This window comes from Dermacentor andersoni, chromosome 7 (assembly GCF_023375885.2).
Source record: "Dermacentor andersoni chromosome 7, qqDerAnde1_hic_scaffold, whole genome shotgun sequence".
In the NCBI taxonomy this organism is placed as follows: Eukaryota; Metazoa; Arthropoda; class Arachnida; order Ixodida; family Ixodidae; genus Dermacentor; species Dermacentor andersoni.
The window spans coordinates 27365590-27377260 of record NC_092820.1 but is presented as its reverse complement, the minus strand read 5'-3'; the positions used below and the strand labels follow the sequence as shown (position 1 = coordinate 27377260).

General features: G+C 47.2%; 1 long non-coding RNA gene across 1 annotated transcript; it reads right to left on the bottom strand.

Moving 5' to 3' along the window:
- Positions 1–220: 220 nt before the first annotated feature.
- Positions 221–4166, bottom strand: LOC140219408 (uncharacterized). The gene is made up of 3 exons (XR_011895635.1): positions 3177–4166; positions 2901–3082; positions 221–2801 (listed from the first exon to the last, which is right to left on the bottom strand). It is a non-coding gene; the product is annotated as an uncharacterized lncRNA (long non-coding RNA).
- Positions 4167–11671: the final 7505 nt, after the last annotated feature.

Here is an 11671-nt window from a genome sequence, read left to right as displayed (position 1 = left end):
AAAAAAACAAACCAGAAAAAGAAAACACAGGTGGGCTCATACAGCACATGTGTCGTCACAATTATTATGCAGATAAGTACTGTCGTGAAATAAAGATATGTATTTGAGAGATCAAAGGAGTGCAGGCAAGACGTCATTAGCGTAGTGCACAGACAATTTTATTGCTTTTCGCGAGGTGTGCTGTAACCGCATGGCAATGTCGCAAGAAACAGAACACAAGTTCAGGGAACACGACTGCAGCAGGTTTATTCAGCTCCGCAATTTACGCTGGTTCTGCAACCCAAAGTTCAGCTGGGCTACCTAAAGGAATCTGGGAAGAAAAGAAAGGCCTGTTGGTCCGCGAGGTGAAAGCACCACTGCCGTTGCAGTAATGCGCAATAGCAGGTCCCCCATCCGCCACCTGGGGACCGCGCTCTCTAGCAGGCAGGTGCTGCCGAGAGTGCCGCTGCAATGGTCTGGTTTTCCAGCCGTTTCATCGAAGGAAGTACATGCGAGTAAGACAGCACCAACAAAACAGTTGTAAAGCCGACAAAAACCAAAGGATATGCAAAAGATTCGGTCAACTGAGCAGCAACTCCAGGATTCCGTCTACTTGAGCCTGCAACATAAGGAAAGCAAAACACAAACAAGAAAGCAAGCAAAGAACAAACACACAACAAAGAATAACCAATACACATGAAACATTCATGCAAGGGTCAGACAATGGAGGAACTTCTCTTTTGCAGGATGGATTGATTCTGCAGCCTGATCCTAAAACAAAATATTTGCGACTGGGCTGTACCAGCACCTGTGCAACCGCATGCAATGAGCCTGTGGATACACGGATGCTGGGGCAGGCAGTGGCCCGGTGAGAGGCTGCAGAACACAGACACTGTTGGGAATTCGAGGAGCGAGGAACCCGAGTTACAGGTGACAGCAGCTATCGCATCCTAGTGCCGTGCTGCCACCATAACGAGGGAGGCCTCTCGAGTTCTTGACCAGAATGCACACTAAGAGAGACGAGCTATTTACACCAAAGTGGCACGGCTCTGCAGCTTTGTCGGGGCATGAAATGTTTGCGACTAGGCTGTACCAGCACCTGTGCAACCGCATGCAATGAGCCTGTGGATACACGGATGCTGGCGCAGGCAGTGGCCCGGTGAGAGGCTGCAGAACAGACACTGTTGGGAATTCAAGGAGCGAGGAACCCGAGTTACGGGTGACAGCAGCTATCGCATCCCAGTGCCGTGCTGCCACCATAACGAGGGAGGCCTCTCGAGTTCTTGACCAGAATGCACACTAAGACAGACGAGCTATTTACACCAAAGTGGCACGGCTCTGCAGCTTTGCCGGGGCATGAAATGTTTGCGACTAGGCTGTACCAGCACCTGTGCAACCGCATGCAATGAGCCTGTGGATACACGGATGCTGGCGCAGGCAGTGGCCCGGTGAGAGGCTGCAGAACACAGACACTGTTGGGAATTCGAGGAGCGAGGAACCCGAGTTACAGGTGACAGCAGCTATCGCATCCTAGTGCCGTGCTGCCACCATAACGAGGGAGGCCTCTCGAGTTCTTGACCAGAATGCACACTAAGAGAGACGAGCTATTTACACCAAAGTGGCACGGCTCTGCAGCTTTGTCGGGGCATGAAATGTTTGCGACTAGGCTGTACCAGCACCTGTGCAACCGCATGCAATGAGCCTGTGGATACACGGATGCTGGGGCAGGCAGTGGCCCGGTGAGAGGCTGCAGAACACAGACACTGTTGGGAATTCGAGGAGCGAGGAACCCGAGTTACAGGTGACAGCAGCTATCGCATCCTAGTGCCGTGCTGCCACCATAACGAGGGAGGCCTCTCGAGTTCTTGACCAGAATGCACACTAAGAGAGACGAGCTATTTACACCAAAGTGGCACGGCTCTGCAGCTTTGTCGGGGCATGAAATGTTTGCGACTAGGCTGTACCAGCACCTGTGCAACCGCATGCAATGAGCCTGTGGATACACGGATGCTGGCGCAGGCAGTGGCCCGGTGAGAGGCTGCAGAACAGAGACACTGTTGGGAATTCGAGGAGCGACGAACCCGAGTTACGGGTGACAGCAGCTACCGCATCCTAGTGCCGTGCTGCCACTATAACGAGGGAGACCTCTCGAGTTCCCAACCAGAACACACACCCGAGAGAGACACATTATTCACACAGCAGTGGTGTGGCTCAGCAGCATTGCCAGGGAATGAAATGTTTGTGACTGAGGTGTACCAACACCTATGCATCCACATGCAATGAGCCTGTGGATACATGGATGTTGGCACAGGCAGTGACCCGGTGAGACGCTGCAGAACACAGACAACAATGAGAATTGGAGGAGTAATCAGCCCGTGCAATGGCTGGTGGCAGTTATTGAATCCTAACGCTTAGCTGTTACCATAACGAGGGACGACACTGAAGTTCTTAACATACAGCATTTCTGAGGTAACATTTTAGCTGCGGGCTGCTGCAAGTCATTCTGTTTCTGCTGCCTCAGCCAAAAAATTAGCTATTTGAGCTACTGTGGAATTGCGCCTCTCTCTTGGTACGTTATCGAGCAGGTGACCGAAACTTAGTAGAGACTCGCTCTGGGAAAGCTCATCGACATGTCTACGAGGGCATGGCGATGTCCCTCTCTGGGTCGTCAGTTGTGTTGCACACACTGCCAGCATGACGTCGGCCTTGTCGCCAGGCAGTTCTCTGTGCCGCCGTCTCCTGCTGGACCCTTGTGGGGCACCATGGCCCCCACTGAGCTGCCTTTTTCTGCCACTTGTGACATACGAGCGTTGTGGGCTGACCTGTAGGCGAATTGTTTACAGATAATTATTTGAATAAGTACATATCCATATGGGATGAAACCATAAGTAAATTACGTATATTTGTAAAGACGGGCTTACCATTTGAGAAGAGGGAGACGAATCCTCCCGCCCCTCACTAGTAAGCTCTAACAATGAATCACGGTCATTGCCGAGACCGTACACTACATCGCCTGGACTGTAGGGCCGCTCTACAGAACGCTGGTCACCTTCCACGTCACTTTGCTGCTTAGTGTAGCCCTCAGTGATGTTGTTGAGGATGCCTGCACAGCATGATTGAGCGGCAGAGAATTTGTTTTCCCGAGTCACAAATATTCAGACGGGTAACAGCAAATGCATCATGCAACAGCTATTTACCTGCTGCAGTCTCTCTGGCATACGCGGTTGCCTCTGCAACAGCTTCGACATTGGAAGCAGCAGTCCTGCTGTCATATTGAGCCCTTCTGCAGGAGATGCCAAATTATGTACCAAGTGAGCAAAATATTTAAGACAATGTGAATGGGCCATGAGAACTGGTAATTTTGTTTCTACATACATAGTGGCTCACAATTAACATTACATGAACCCCAAAGTATACTCTTGAAGCAACGCTATAAAGAGAAACACCACTTCAGCTACGAGTGACAAAGTATTTTGCAAAAAAATGTGTTGTCGTTAATCTCGCAATAACAGATTTACGCAATACCACGTTTCCAATGAGCCCAACAAGCCACTCCTAAAATATGTTGGTTATTCCAAAAGAAAAAGGAGGTCGCCTAATCTTTTTTACATTTCGCGCCGAAAACCTAATGCCGTTGCTGTGACGTCACGGCTTCCAAAGTGTTAGGGTGGCGCTGGCTCAGTAAAATTTCACGAAACTTGCCATATTTAGTGTTTGGCCCCTTAGAAACACAGTGTGGTGTATCTTTAACGATAAAGCACTAACGATGGGTCCTAGCACACGTCCTCAACATCAGTGACGTCACGGCAACTGAAAGGTCGCTTTGACACCCGTATTTCATGTGCAAACAGACAATTGTACACGAAGTGGGCTCGGCAGCAGCACATCGGACACAATGGTCAACCTATTCTGCTTTGTCGTGCAGGTTCTAGCTTCCTTGCTACAAATGCAAGCACCGCGTACCTGCGCAGAAGAAGGAATTGCCATGCAGCGCCTGGTCATCGACGTATCTGCACGAGACATTGATTGCCCCGTAGACAACATCTTCCAGCCACTCATTGTGGCTACTACGCCTGCGCCGGCATCAGTGACGTCGCATCATAGGCTTCCACCAGCGGGTATAAGAAGCAGCAGCCTGGCGTTCGGAATCAGTGGGCTCGGCAGCAGCACATCGGACACAATGGTCAACCCATTCTGCTTTGTCGTGCAGGTTCTAGCTTCCTTGCTACAAATGCAAGCACCGCGTACCTGCGCAGAAGAAGGAATTGCCATGCAGCGCCTGGTCATCGACGTATCTGCACGAGACATTGATTGCCCCGTAGACAACATCTTCCAGCCACTCATTGTGGCTACTACGCCTGCGCCGGCATCAGTGACGTCGCATCATAGGCTTCCACCAGCGGGTATAAGAAGCAGCAGCCTGGCGTTCGGAATCAGTGGGCTCGGCAGCAGCACATCGGACACAATGGTCAACCCATTCTGCTTTGTCGTGCAGGTTAGTGCATACTTACATGCCAAATGTTATCGCAATGATGACCGTTTCCTACTGCTGCTGCCTTGCCCACTTAGTATAAGAAATTTACTTTCGGATGTGTGTTCATTTAGGAAGAGCCTTTTGAACTGTGGCGACATCGAGTCAAATCCAGGTCCTACTGATAAGGAAATGTTGGAGATGATTCTTTCGGGCCAGAGTAATATGACAGCTTCCATCAACAACATTTTGACAAATCAAGGAAAGATTGAAGCAGATATCGCAGGACTGAACGAAAAGATGAAGTTGTTAGAGGTTCAGATGGCGTCCTTGAATGAACTAAAAGAGCGAATTTGCGAGTTAAAATCAACAACGACTGAGCTGGAAGATAAAATGACATACCTGCAAGACAAGGTTGATGAACTAGAAAACAGGAGCCGGAGGAATAACTTGATTATTTTCGGAATAAAAGAAGAGAGCGATGAAACTGCTGAATCTCTTATCACGAAGGTGAACGAGAGGCTGTTCCAAGAAAAACTAGATGTTACTGTTAAAGGCATAGAGAGATGCCACAGGCTTGGAAGAAAGAGCAAGAATGGTCGCCCAGTAATCATTAAGTTTTTAGACTACCGCGAAAAGGGTTCCGTCCTAAAAGCTTGCTATAAGCTCAAGGGAACAGAATTTTCGATCACGGAAGACTTTTCTTTCGCCGTTCGAAATATTAGAAGTTGTGGGAAAGCTCAGCGGAAGAGAGATCGAACGGAGCTAAGGTCAAGCTTTTTTTTAACAAGCTGTGTGTAGATGGTACGATGTTTGCTTGGGACTCAGCGAACAATGCTCGCTACAAAATTTCTGAAAGAAAGAAATGACCACAAAAGGAAAATAGGAGGACATTAACAATAATTAGTATTAATTGTCGTAGCGTTGTGAACAAAGTCTCCCATCTGGAAGGTATGCTGTTAACGCATAATCCGGACATAGCTGTGCTAACAGAGACATGGTTAGATGAAGAAATATTTGATTCCGAGTTTGTGCCAAGAAACTATAAAGTCTTTCGGAAGGACCGCGACAGAAGAGGTGGCGGAGTGGCTATACTGTTCAAAAGCACATTTCAGATTTTAAAACTGCCTGATGTTGCTACAGTTGAAGCTGTATTTTGTAAAGTATATGCTAACAATTTCCGATATATCCTTGGTGCTATTTATGGGCCTCCCGGTTCCTCTGTAGCCGTCTTAGATGAAGTTAAGAAATATCTTTATTGCTACACGAAACCAGACGATAAGTTAATTTTAGCTGGAGATTTTAACTTGCCAAACATAAACTGGGATACTTTTTCTGTTCAATCTCCCCACGCTGTAGGAGATGCTCTGCTTGATATCATGTTTCATTTCGATCTCTTACAAATTGTGAAGAACCCTACTAGAATCCAACAAGATTCTTCATCAATATTGGATTTATTCTTGGTACGAGGCAATATCAAAGAAAACCTTTCATGTAATGTAGTGGCCGGTATTTCTGATCATCAAGCCGTAATCTTGGTAATAGAAGACATATTATTGGACCGAAGGGGTGATATCCGACACTTTCCGAATTTTGCCCGTGCTGACAATGAATCGATTATTGATATCTTAGATCTTCATTATTATAATTTTCTGCACAGCACTTGTAGCGTGGATGACCTGTGGCTTGTTTTCAAAAACATTGTTCGTGACTGCATTCAGCGTTTTGTACCAGTGATATGCAAGAAGTCAGACAATCACAATCCTTGGATTACGCGAGAAACTTTGCAATTGCAGCGCAAGCTAAAGCGATTAAAGAAAAGAATGAATGAATGTTTGATGTTTTGTGGCGCAAGAGCCAAGTATGGCCAAAGAGCGCCATGTCCGTGTTAATGGGCTTGCAGTGAAATCATGAGTTCGATGAAGTTGGTGTGACGTGGCTGTAGAAGGGCCTTAAAAACGGTCGCGCTAAAGTGCGCAAAATCGGTATAATAAGATTATGGCGATGACTTATGACGTGTACTATGAACATTAAAATGCATTTAAATAGAATGATACGATGCGTAAAAATATATAAGGTTATAAGATATGTTCGAGCACTACTGCCTCCTTAGAGCCCTTGAAAAAACAAGGGCCTGGAGGCATGTGCTAGGCAAAACTTATCGCAGCGGCATCCTCTGGAGCGAGGATGCTCTACGAATTTCTTGGGCATATAACGTGTAGTACGACATTATTTAAGAAGCTCAGAACTGTCTTGGTGTCAAAAAGCGGTTCCTTACCAAGAAACATAACCGGGTGTAGAGGGATGTGATGTTTGTAAGCAAGCGGAAAATGTTTCTTTCTCTCCGTTTCGGCTTCCCGACACTCCAGGAGGACATGGAGGACGGTCAGCCTCTCACCGCATCTGCCACAGGTTGGAGGTTCATTTTCCAGTAAGCAAAAAATTATGGGTACCAAATGTGTGTCCTATTCTGAGGCGACAGAATAGGACATCTGTTCGCCGAGATTTTGTTGGGGAGGGCCAAAAACCTAACTGCGGCTTTATAACGTGCAGTTTATTATTTATCTCTGCGTCCCACATGCGTTGCCAGTGGTTTCGCAGTTTCTTTCGTATGTAAGGTTTCAGATCTGTGAGAGGCACCAAATCAGTATTATTAACAGCAGGGAGTGCAATTGACGTAGCCATCTGGTCTGCCAAGACGTTACCCTCGATTCCCCTGTGGCCGGGCACCCAGCATATGATGATTTGCTGGTTAGACAGATAAGCTTTGCACATGTCGGAATAGACCTCAGTAAGTACAGGATTTTTATGTTTGTAGGGTGACATTAAGGCCTTCACCACACTTAGGGAGTCTGTATATATTACGGCCTTTTGGAGTTTTGCTTTCTTTATATGCTTCACAGCCGACCATATAGCGTAGGCCTCTCCCGTAAAGATACTTGTTTCTGGATGTAGTACATCGCATTCCGAAAAAGAAGGACCGACGGCTGCATAGGATACTCCGGCATGTGACTTGGAAGCGTCTGTGTAGAACTCTGTGCACGAGTGTTTGTACTGAAGTTCTAGGAAATGCATTCGAATTTCTACCTCTGGAGCATGCTTTGAAACTTTTAGAAAGGATACGTCACATTCTGTGACCTGCCAGTCCCAAGGAGGTAATAGCTTGGTTGGGCGCATTAAGCGGTGCTCCAGGAGTGGGACGTGCATTTCATCGCTAAGCTCTTTCACACGCAGCGAGAAAGGCTGTCTTATAGACGGACGGTTGCGGAAAAGTGTAGCATACGTCATATCGGTAAGTTCCCGGCCACGGCGGCCGCATTTCGATGGGGGCGAAATGCGAAAACACCCGTGTACTTAGATTTAGGTGCACGTTAAAGAACCCCAGGTGGTCGAAATTTCCGGAGCCCTCCACTACGGCGTGCCTCATAATCAGAAAGTGGTTTTGGCACGTAAAAACCCCATAATTTAATTTTTTAATTAAATATCGGTAAGGATATTAAAACATGGGTGTTCAGGAATGGAATGCACTTTAAGGAAATAACTAAAGCTGACGTATGATCTCTGTAAGTGGAGCGGCCACTCATTCGATTCGGCATATAGGCTTACGATCGGGCTTGTTCTGAAAGCACCAGTGGCTAGTCGGATACCTAGATGATGGACAGGATCCAGCATCCTTAGCGCGCTCGGGGCGGCAGAGTTATACACAACGGCCCCATAATCCAATCGTGACCGTATTAGGCTCTTGTAGAGATTCATTAGACACTTTCTGTCACTACCCCACGTAGTCTTGGATAGAAGTTTTATTATGTTCATTGTTTTTAGACATTTTTCTTTGAGATATTTGATGTGTGGAATGAAAGTGAGTCTATCGTCAAGTATAATACCTAGGAATTTGTGCTCTTTGTTGATAGGAATTTGTTGTCCACACAGTTCTAAGCAAGGATCCGGGACCAGGCCTCTCTTTCGTTTAAAAAGTACACAAGAACTTTTGTGAGGATTGATTTTAAATCCGTTTTTCTCTGCCCATTTTGATACTTTGTTTAAACCATGCTGTACCTGTCTCTCGCACACTGCGAGGTTACAGGATTTAAAAGCTATTTGAATGTCGTCCACATAGATAGAGTAAAAGATGGCCGGAGGTAATGAAGCACGGAGCGTGTTCATCTTCACTATAAAGAGCGTGCAGCTAAGCACGCCTCCTTGGGGTACACCAGTTTCTTGTGTAAAAGGACGTGACAGTACATTGCCGACTTTTACACGGAATGTGCGATTGGAGAAATAACTTTCTATGAGGTTGAGCATATTACCATGAATGCCCATTTCTGACAGGTCTCTTAGGATTCCGTATCGCCACGTTGTGTCGTATGCCTTCTCCATATCGAGGAATATGGATAGGAAAAACTGTTTGTGCACAAATGCGTCCCGAATATTTGCTTCTACACGTACAAGATGGTCAGTTGTGGAGCGCCCTTCTCGGAAGCCGCACTGATAAGGATCAAGCATTTTGCTCTGTTCAAGGAAATGAATGAGTCGCCGGTTTATCATTTTTTCAAACACTTTACAAATGCAACTTGTGAGGGCTATCGGGCGGTAACTTGCCACTGAGGAAGGGTCTTTGCCTTGTTTCAAAACAGGGACCACAATGGCTTCCTTCCACGCGGTTGGAAGGTACCCTGCATTCCAGATGGTGTTGAAAAGTGTGAGTAGTGTAAGTTGCGTGTCATTGTGTAAGTAAGAGCTATCACAGCGGTATCCTCTGAAGAGAGGACCCGCTACGAACATGTGGGGCTAAGAACATGCAAGACAACATCTTTCAGGAAGCCCAGGACTGCGCTGGAGTCAAACAGCGGTTCTGGGCCGAGTAACATTACTGGATGAAGGGGGATGTGCTGGCGGTATGCTAAGGGAAAATGTTTCTTTCTTTCTGATTCGGCTGCCCGACACTCCAGAAGGACGTGGAGGACGGTCAGCCTCTCCCCGCATCTACCACAGGTTGGAGGCTCGTTTCCGGTGAGTAAAAAGTTATGTGTGCCAAATGTGTGTCCTATTCTTAGACGACAGAATAGGACATCTGTCCGGCGTGATTTTGTTACGGAAGGCCAGAATCCTAACTGTGGCTTCTCGGAAGCCGCACTGATAAGGATCAAGCATTTTGCTCTGTTCAAGGAAATGAATGAGTCGCCGGTTTATCATTTTTTCAAACACCTTACAAATGCAACTTGTGAGGGCTATCGGGCGGTAACTTGCCACTGAGGAAGGGTCTTTGCCTTGTTTCAAAACAGGGACCACAATGGCTTCCTTCCACGCGGTTGGAAGGTACCCTGCATTCCAGATGGTGTTGAAAAGTGTGAGTAGTGTAAGTTGCGTGTCATTGTGTAAGTTTTTGAGCATTTCATACATGACTCTATCAGATCCTGGTGCGGAGCTCTTGCATGCGCTCAGGGCAGCTCTTAATTCGGCAATACTAAATGGACAGTTGTAAGGCTCATTCTCTCGACATTTTCTTGTTAGTGGCTTACGTTCTTCTATTTGCTTATATTTCAGGAAGGATTGCGAATAATGATTTGAACTTGATACGCTCTCAAAGTGCTCCCCAAGTGAGTCTGCCTGATCTTGCAGTGTATCGCCCTGTGTATTTACCAGAGGAAGGGAATATGTTTGTCGCCCTATAATTCTATTTACCTTGTTCCATACTTTGGCCTCATCTGTATAAGAGTTTATACTTGATAAAAACTTCTCCCAACTTTCTCTTCTAGCCTGTCGGCGGGTTCTCCTGCCTTGGGACTTTACTTTCTTAAAGTTGACAAGATTTTCTGCAGTGGGCGAAGCGCGTAGCAACCCCCACGCTTTGTTCTGATTTCTACGTGCGATTCTGCATTCATTGTTCCACCACGGGACATGCCGTTTGCATGCCGAGCCGCTTAATTCACGTATGCATTTAGATGCGGCATCTATTACAAAGGCTGTGAAGTACTCCACAGCAGCGTCGATTTCTAAAGAAGACATGTCATCCCATGATATACTAGTTAAGTTTCGGAATTCCTCCCAGTCTGCTGTGTCAATCTTCCACCTAGAAGCCTGTGGTGGATATTCGTATTCTTTAAGTGTTCTTAGTAGTACGGGGAAGTGGTCACTTCCGTAAGGATCATTCGTAACTTCCCATTCTAGTTCAGGCAGTATGGACGGAGAAACTATGCTCAGATCTATTGAAGAAAAGGTATTGTTTGCAAGACAGTAATATGTGGGTTTCTTCTTATTCAGAAGGCACGCACCAGAGGAAAAAAGGAACTGTTCAACAAGACGACCTCGCGCATCTATACGAGAGTCGCCCCACAGGGAGCTGTGCGCATTGAAATCGCCAAGTACAACGTAAGGTTCTGGCAATTGATCTATAAAGGATTGGAATTCATGTTTCGTTAATTTGTAATGTGGGGGTATGTAAAGAGAGCTAATGGTGATGAGTTTGTTTAGGAGTACAGCTCGAACCGCCACTGCTTCGAGAGGCGTTTGTAGCTGTAAAAGTTGACATGCAATGCTCTTATGGATAGAAATGGCAACACCGCCCGATGATGCGATAGCATCATCGCGATCTTTCCGAAACGTGACATACGGTCGTAGAAAGTTTGTGTGTTGTGGTTTTAAGTGTGTTTCCTGTAAACACAGCACTTTTGGATTGTGTTGGTGGATCAGTTCTTGTATATCATCAAGGTTTCTAAGGAGACCTCTGACGTTCCATTGTATGATTTGTGTATCCATATTTAATGTAAATTAGTGCTGTGTGTACGGAAACGGAAGTGATGCCTTAGATTACAGAGCCCTTTCGAGGCCCTGTAATAGGGGTTTTGTTCTTTCTGGAGCGTTCGAGGGAACCTCGACGCTCCTTAGGCGCTTGGTGCGCCTTGAGGATGGGTGTAGTGTCCATTGCCTCTTGTGAGGCGCCGGACACGTGCTCTTGCGAGCGAGATGTTTCCCGAGAGAGTCCCGCCTTGGAGGGCAAGACCCCTGCGCCCACCAGCCCGGAGGTCGATGGGGCTCCCTGAGGGATCTGGCTGCGCCGGCTGTTGCCAGCGCTGGAAGGGGCCGGGGAGGTTGGGACAGCCTCGGCGGCGGCCACCTTCGGGGTCGTTGGTCCCTCATTCTGGGTCGACGGAGCAGCGCTAGCTGCAACCGCCGCGGGGGCAGATGGCGTAACTGCCGACTCACTGCCTGTGGGTCGGACAG